Source organism: Budorcas taxicolor, chromosome X (genome assembly GCF_023091745.1).
Source record: "Budorcas taxicolor isolate Tak-1 chromosome X, Takin1.1, whole genome shotgun sequence".
Classification (NCBI taxonomy): Eukaryota; Metazoa; Chordata; class Mammalia; order Artiodactyla; family Bovidae; genus Budorcas; species Budorcas taxicolor.
The window spans coordinates 85,980,004-85,987,765 of record NC_068935.1 but is presented as its reverse complement, the minus strand read 5'-3'; the positions used below and the strand labels follow the sequence as shown (position 1 = coordinate 85,987,765).

General features: G+C 46.5%; 1 pseudogene; it reads right to left on the bottom strand.

Annotated features, from left to right (window-relative positions):
• Positions 1-335: 335 nt before the first annotated feature.
• Positions 336-2,173, bottom strand: LOC128069550 (CXXC-type zinc finger protein 1-like; annotated as a pseudogene).
• Between the last annotated feature and the right edge of the window lie 5,589 nt (positions 2,174-7,762).

Genomic DNA, 7,762 nt, shown 5'->3' with positions numbered 1-7,762 from the left:
GGGGCCACCAGGAGATATTAAAATGTCTTGCTAATCTCAAGTTTCTAAACAAAACTCAGGCCAGTGGGAGATGAGCACAGGGCAGATCCTTTGGCCCTGCTCAGATTCAGGAAAGAGAGAGACAGGGGATAAGAGAAAGGACAGAAGTGGGGAAATTTTAAAGACCAGTCCACCTTAAGGAGGCGTAGAGATAGGATACTAAATGGGGAACAGAGAAGCACAGAGAAACTTTGAGATGCCCTGAGAAAGACATGGTTAGAGGAATAGGTGTGTGAGAAATTCGTAGTGTCTCCCTTGCACCAAGTATTGGGCATAGGACCTCAGTTGAGCAGAGCTCAGCTGTCTACTCTGAAGCGTCGGTCAGTGCTGAGTGGATCATGCTGGACTGCTTGGTGAAGCATCAGGGTCAGCAGCCCTGTCCGATTCATCGTGGCTTTGCACACCTTGTGCGCCTGCTCAACCAGCTCATGCAACTGTGGAGGGTAAGTGTGAGAAGGGGCTTCTAGGATCCCATGCTGCCTCTCAGCCACACTCAGCCTTGTAACCAACCGCACGAACATGCTCTAGGTCCACCTCAGCACGCCTCAGCTTCTCCCAGCAATAGTGGAGTTTGCAAAGGCCTTTGGGAGAGATGACAGAAATCATCAGTGACCTCAATGACATTGTGCACTAGTGGACAACTGCACACCTCATCATCTGGAACCTGTGGGCAGAAAGAATGATGATGAGGTATGGAGGGGGTGGCTATGGAGGGGGATCAGGCAGGTAAAATGAGAGAAAGAGGGGGATTGGAGGGCAGTCAGGCAGAAGGAGAGGGATGGGAAGTGAACTAGCAGGAAAGAAGAGAGGAATTCAGTAATTACTAGGTAAAGAAGAAGGGGTCAAAGGGGGTATGATCAAGCATGGAGGATGGAGGAAGAAGTTAAGCTGGGATGTAGGAAAGAGTGTGATCGGGTAGGATGGATGGAAGAATAGAAAGAGATCAAACAGGAAAGAGAGGAGGGATGGAGGGGAGGTCTGACAGGGAGAAGTACATGAACGTGAGTGACAGTCGCCCAGTCATGTCCAACACTTTGCGATCCCACAGAATTTTCTAGGCCAGAAGAGTGGAATAAGTAGCCTTTCCCTTCTCCAGGGGATCTTCCCAAACCAGGGATTGAACCCAGGTCTCTTGCATTGCGGGTGGATTCTTTACTAGCTGGACCACAGTAGATGAATGGAGGTTGGTAAAACATAAAGGAGGTGAGGAATGGGGTCAGGAGTGTGGAGGGATGAGGGCTGATCAAACAAAGAAGGAGGGATTTTGGAGATGAGAAGCAGGGAGAATGACTGGGGAAGTGAGGCAGGAAGAATAAAAAAGAAATGAAGGGAAGTCAGAAATTCAAAAGAGAGGAATTGAGGGTGTCCTTTCAGGGATGGTTGGGGTGGAATGTCAGGCAGGGGCTGGGAGAAGAAAGCAGATGGGCCAGCAAGAAGACAGGAGGAACAGGGGATGATTATACTGAGGAGCAGAGGAATGGAGGCTAGACAGGCAGAAGGAGAGAGACAGGCAGAAAGAGAAATGTTGGGGGGTGTGGTCAGGCAAGGAGCTTATCAATAAACAGCAGCCACACAGAAAGAAAAGTGAGACTAGAAGATGACTGAGTAATAAGGTGGGGGAGTGTAGGGGAGGTCAGAAAGAGAGGAGGGGACCCACTGAGATTGGTCAGTAGGTATGAAAGCAGTCAGGCAGAGGGAAGAAGGAATAGGAGGCAATTCAAGCACGGAGAACCAGACAAAGAAGGTGGTCAGGTAGGGAGGAGGGGGGCTGGGACTGAAAGCTCATGAGATAGAGAAGAAAAAGTCTCACCTTGGGGTCCATTGAGTGCTCGGGGCGGGAGTTGCTTACAGTACCTGTTACTCTGTGGGTTGTAAACATCACAGAAGAGCCTTGTGGCTCTGGGGAGAGATTGAAAGTGAGGTGCTAAAGATGAAGAGGAGGGTGGTTTCACCCTGAACTCAGGCCACACTTTCTCCCAATCCCACCCAAGTGGGCTTCTCTGGTGGTGCCTCATACAAACCCTGCCCCAAATTCACCCACTTTTGCCTCTGAGCCCACCCACATCCTGCCGTTGATCTTGCCCACCCTGCCCCTGATCCTGTCCACATCATGCCTCTGAAGCTTCAGCTCCATCACCAGTCCTTCCAATGAATATTCAGGGATGATTTCCTTTAGGATTCACTGGTCTGATCTCCTTGTAGACCAAGGGGCTCTCAAGAGTCTTCTGCAGTATGAATATTTACCAGAAAAGGCAAGCATAGATTAGCCTCCGGGCAAGTTGTTGAAACTTGTGGTTCATCAGTTTCCACCTCCAGGATTCCCTCAGTCAGTTGACTTTGAGACTTTTGCCTATTATTCCCTAGCTGAGGGTTTCATCCTGGGCTTTCCTGATGCCCTTGTTCCTGCAGGGTCTGCATTCTCAGGAGTCTCTTTCTCCAGTCCGGCTTTCAGTGTCTTGGCATAATGTAATAATGACATACAGTTTTCCCACTTAACTTGGCTCCCTTCACATGTTGTCCAGAGGAGGGGTTCTTCCCTTAAAAAGTAGTTGTAACCAATCTGATCACACGGAGCACAGCCTTGTCTAACTCAATGAAACTAAGCCATGCCGTGTGTGGCCCCCAAGACAGGAGGGTCATGGTGGAGAGGTCTGACAGAATGTGGTCCACTGGAGAAGGGAATGGTGAACCACTTCAGTATTCTTGCCTTGAGAACCCCATGAACAGTATGAAGAGGCAAAATGATAGGATACTGAAAGGGGAACTCCCCGGGTCGGTAGGTGCCCAATATGATACTGGAGATCAGTGGAGAAATAACTCCAGAAAGAATGAAAGGATGGAGCCAAAGCAAAAACAATACCCAGTTGTGGATGTGACTGGTGATCGAAGCAAGGTCCGATGCTGTAAACAGCAGTGTTGCATAGGAACCTGGAATGTCAGGTCCAAGAATCAAGGCAAGTTGGAAGTGGTCAAACAAGAGGTGGCAAGAGTGAACGTCAACATTCTAAGAATCAGCAAACTAAAATGGACTGGAATGGGTGAATTTAAATCAGATGACCATTATATCTACTACTGCAGGCAGGAATCCCTCAGAAGAAATGGAGTAGCCATCATGGTCAACAAAAGAGTCCAAAATGCAGTACTTGGATGCAATCTCGAAAACGACAGAATGATCTCTGTTCGTTTCCAAGGCAAACCATTCAATATCACGATAATCCAAGCCTATGTCCCAACCAGTAGCACTGAAGAAGCTGAAGTTGAACAGTTCTATGAAGACCTACAAGACCTTTTAGAACTAACACCCCAGAAAGATGTCCTTTTCATTATAGGTCCTGGAATGCAAAAAGTAGGAAGCCCAGAAACACCTGGAGTAACAGGCAAATTTGGCCTTGGAGTACGGAATGAAGCAAGGCAAAGGCTAATAGAGTTTTGCCAAGAGAACCCACTGGTCATAACAAACACTCTCTTCCAACAACACAAGAGAAGACTCTACACATGGACATCACCAGATGGTCAACACCAAAATCAGACTGATTATATTCTTTGCAGCCAAAGATGGAGAAGCTCTATACAGTCAGCGAAAACAAGACCGGGAGCTGACTGTGGCTCAGATCATGAACTCCTTATTGCCATATTCAGACTTAAATTGAAGAAAGTGGGGAAAACCACTAGACTATTCAGGTATGACCTAAATCAAATCCCTTATGGTTATATAGAGGAAGTGAGAAATAGATTTAAGGGACTAGATCCGATAGAGTGCCTGATGAACTATGGACAGAGGTTCGTGACATTGCACAGGAGACAGGGATCAAGACCATCCCCATGGAAAAGAAATGCAAAAAAGCAAAATGGCTGTCTGAGGAGGCCTTACAAATAGCTGTGAAAAGAAGAGAAGTGAAAAGCAAAGGAGAAAAGGAAAGATGTTCGCATCTGAATGCAGAGTTCCAAACAATAGCAAGGAGAGATAAGAAAGCCTTCTTCAGTGATTAATGCAAACATAGAGGAAAACAACAGAATGGGAAAGACTAGAGATCTCTTCAAGAAAATTAGAGATACCAAGGGAACATTTCATGCAAAGATGGAGTTGATAAAGAACAGAAATCGTATGGACCTAACAGAAGCAGAAGATATTAAGAAGAGGTGGCAAGAATACACAGAAGAACTATTTTAAAAAGAGCTCCATGACCAAGATAATCACGATGGTGTGATCACTCACCTAGAGCCAGACATCCTGGAATGTGAAGTCAAGTGGGCCTTAGACAGCATCACTACGAACAAAGCTAGTGGAGGTGATGGATTCCAGCTGAGCTAATTCAAATCCTGAAAGATGATGCTGTGAAAGTGCTGCACTCGTTATGCCAGCAAATACGGAAAACTCAGCAGTGGCCACAGGAATGGAAGAGGTCAGTTTTCATTCCAATCCCAAAGAAAGGCAATGCCAAAGAATGCTCGAACAACACACAATTGCACTCATCTCACACGCTAGTAAAGTAATGCTCAAAATTCTCCAAACCAGGCTTCAGCAATATGTGAACCATGAACTTCTGGATGTTCAAGATGGTTTTAGAAAAGGCAGAGGAACCAGAGATCAAATTGCCAACATCTGCTGGATCATTGAAAAAGCAAGAGAGTTCCAGAAAATCATCTATTTCTGCTTTATGGACTATGCCAAAGCCTTTGACTGTGTGGATCACAATAAACTGTGGAAAATTCTGAAAGAGATGGGAATACCAGACCACCTGATCTGCCTCTTGAGAAAGCTACATGCAGGTCAAGAAGCAACAGTTAGAACTGGACATGGAACAACAGACTGGTTCCAAATAGGAAAAGGAGTATGTCAAGGCTGTATATTGTCACCCTGCTCATTTAGCTTATATGCAGAGTACATCGTGAGAAACGCTGGGCTGGAAGAAGCATAAGCTGGAATCAAGATTGTCGGGAGAAGTATCAGTAACTTCAGATGTGGAAATTACACTACCCTTTTGGCAGAAATCAAAGAAAAACTAAAGAGACTCTTGATGAAAGTGGAAAAGGAGAGTGAAAATCTGGCTTAAAACTCCACATTCGAAAAATGAAGATTATGGCATCTGGTCCTATCAGTTCATGGCAAATAGATGGAGAAACAATGAATACGGTGAATGATTTTATTTTCTTAGGATCCAAAATCACTGAAGATGGTGACTGTAGCCACAAAATTCAAAGATGCTTGCTCCTTGGAAGAAAAGCTATGACAATCCAAGAGACCATATTAAATATCAGAGACATTACTTTGCCCACAAAGGTCCATCTAGTCAAAGCTATGGTTTTTCCAGTAGTCATGTATGGATGTGAGAGTTGGACCATAAAGAGAGCCGAAGGGCAGGGAATGAATGCTTTTGAACTCTGGTGTTGGAGAAGACTCTTGAGAGTCCCTTGAACTGCCAGGAGATCCAACTAGTCAATCCTAAAGGAAATGAATCCTGAACATTCATTGGAAGGACTGAAGCTGCAGCTGAAGCTCCAATACTTTGGCCACCTGATGCGAATAACTGACTCATTAGAAAAGACTCTGTTGCTGGGAAAGATTGAAGGCTGTAGGAGAAGGGGACAACAGAGGATGAGATGGTTGGATGGCATCACTGACTCGATGGACATGAGTTTGAGCAAGCCCCGGGAGTTGGTGATGGACAGGGAAGCCTGGCATGCTGCAACCCATGGGGTTACAAGCAGTCAGACAGGACTGAGGGACTGAACTGAGTTCCAGCTTAGAGCCAGGCCCTGAGGCTAAGCTCCCAGGGTGATAGATCACCATCTTCTTTGGTGTTTATATTTCAAGGAGATGGCTCCTAGTCCCAAAGAAAATTACTCTGGGTTGTTTTGCTGACAGAAGGCTTATTTACCCTTATAAGATTTACATATGTATCCAAGGGGCAGAGGAAGGGTTTACAAATACCAGTTTTCTCCAGGAAATATTCTAAGAAAAGGGAAGGAGGAAAAGGTCTCTTTCTCTTATAGCAACAGAGAAGATTCCATTTTTTTAAAAAATGGCTGTGAGTTTTAAAAGGCTGTGAGTTTCCTAAGCCTGAGTTCCCACAGAGGTGTCGCAGATCATCCTCGACAAATGCCTGCATGTGCACCGAGTTGCCTTACAGGAAAGGACCCTGAGCATGAGCAACCTGCTGCCTAAGAGCAGCCTGGAAACCAGCCTTGGAGTCATTTGCTGTAAGCACAAGCCTGAGAAATGCCAGGGAAAGAGCACTTGGGGCCTTGCTTTCCTGTCACACTCAGCAAGATGTGTAGGAGCACAAGAGACCCATAGAGGAGTGTCTTCAAGTCCAGTGGGACAGTAAAGAAGGCCTAGGCAGTGCCATCAGTCTGTGCTGTGTGTTCATTTACAGCCACAGAGTCTCGAATGGCCAGGGCCACCGGAGCGACACACATTCCATTGGCGGAAGTCCACCGTGAGCCTGTACCCCCTGCTAGTTTTTTCCACCGGCCATACTGGGCCATTATACTGATGCTTTACTGTCGTAATCTACCTGCCGCATTTTAGTCTTAGTCAAGGCCGTGACTTCTCTTTGTCCTCCAGGGAGTCTCTGCTGTTTCCCTTCAGACACCTGGGAGAGGATAGGGAGATGGGTTAGGGAGTGAATTGCACACTCTGCTGTTGTCTCTCTGCACGCGGCAGTCCCTCAGTCGGAGAATTCCCTTTGGTCTTTATCCAGCATTCCTAGAACAAGCATGCAAAACACTGTCCCAGGGAAGTATTAGGTCGTGGAAGCAACAAGGACAGTTCTGTTGACCCTTGAACAATGTAGGGGTTAGGGGCACCAACACCCGTCTGAGTCAAGAATCCAAGTATAACTTTAGACTCTTCCAAAACTTAACTACTAATAGTTTATTGTTGACTGGCAGCCTTATGGTTAACATAAACAGTTGATTAACACATATTTTGTATGTTATATCCGTTACCTGGGCGCTAGAGGTAAAGAATCCGACTGCCGCGGCAGGAGACGAACAAGATATGTGGGTTTGATCCTTGGGTGGGGAAGATCCCCTGGAGGAGGAAATGGCAACCCACTCCAGTATTCTTGCCTGGGAAATCCCATGGACAGAGGAGCCTGGCAGGCTACACTCCATGGGACCACAAAGAGTCAGACACAACTGACAATGCACACCCACTCATGCCTTATATACTGTATTCTTTTAAAAAAATAATTGTATTTGTTTTATGTTGGGGGGTGCTGTGCTAAGTCTTTGTTGCTGCGTGGGGGTATTCTCTAGTTGCGATGTGTGGGGTCTACTCTCTAGTGGCGAGCCACACCCTTCTCATTGTGGTGGCTTCTGTTGTGGATCACAGCTTCTAGGGTGTGTGGGCTCAGTCATTGAAGCTCTGAGGCTCTAGAACACTGTCTCAATAGTTGTGGCACACGTGGGTTTATTTGCTCCAAAACACATGGGATATTCTCAGATCAGGGATGGAACCAGTCACCCCTGAATTGCCACGCAGATTCTTTACGACTGAGCCACCAGTCAGTTCAGTTCAGTTCAGTCGTTCAGTCATATCCAACTCTTTGCAACGCCATGAATCACAGCACGCCAGGCCTCCTGTCCATCACCAACTCCCAGAGTTCACTCAAACTCATGTCCATCGAGTTGGTGATGCCATCCAGCCATCTCATCCTCTGTCGTCCCCTTCTCCTCCTGCCCCCAATCCCTCCCAGAATCAGGGTCTTTTCCAATG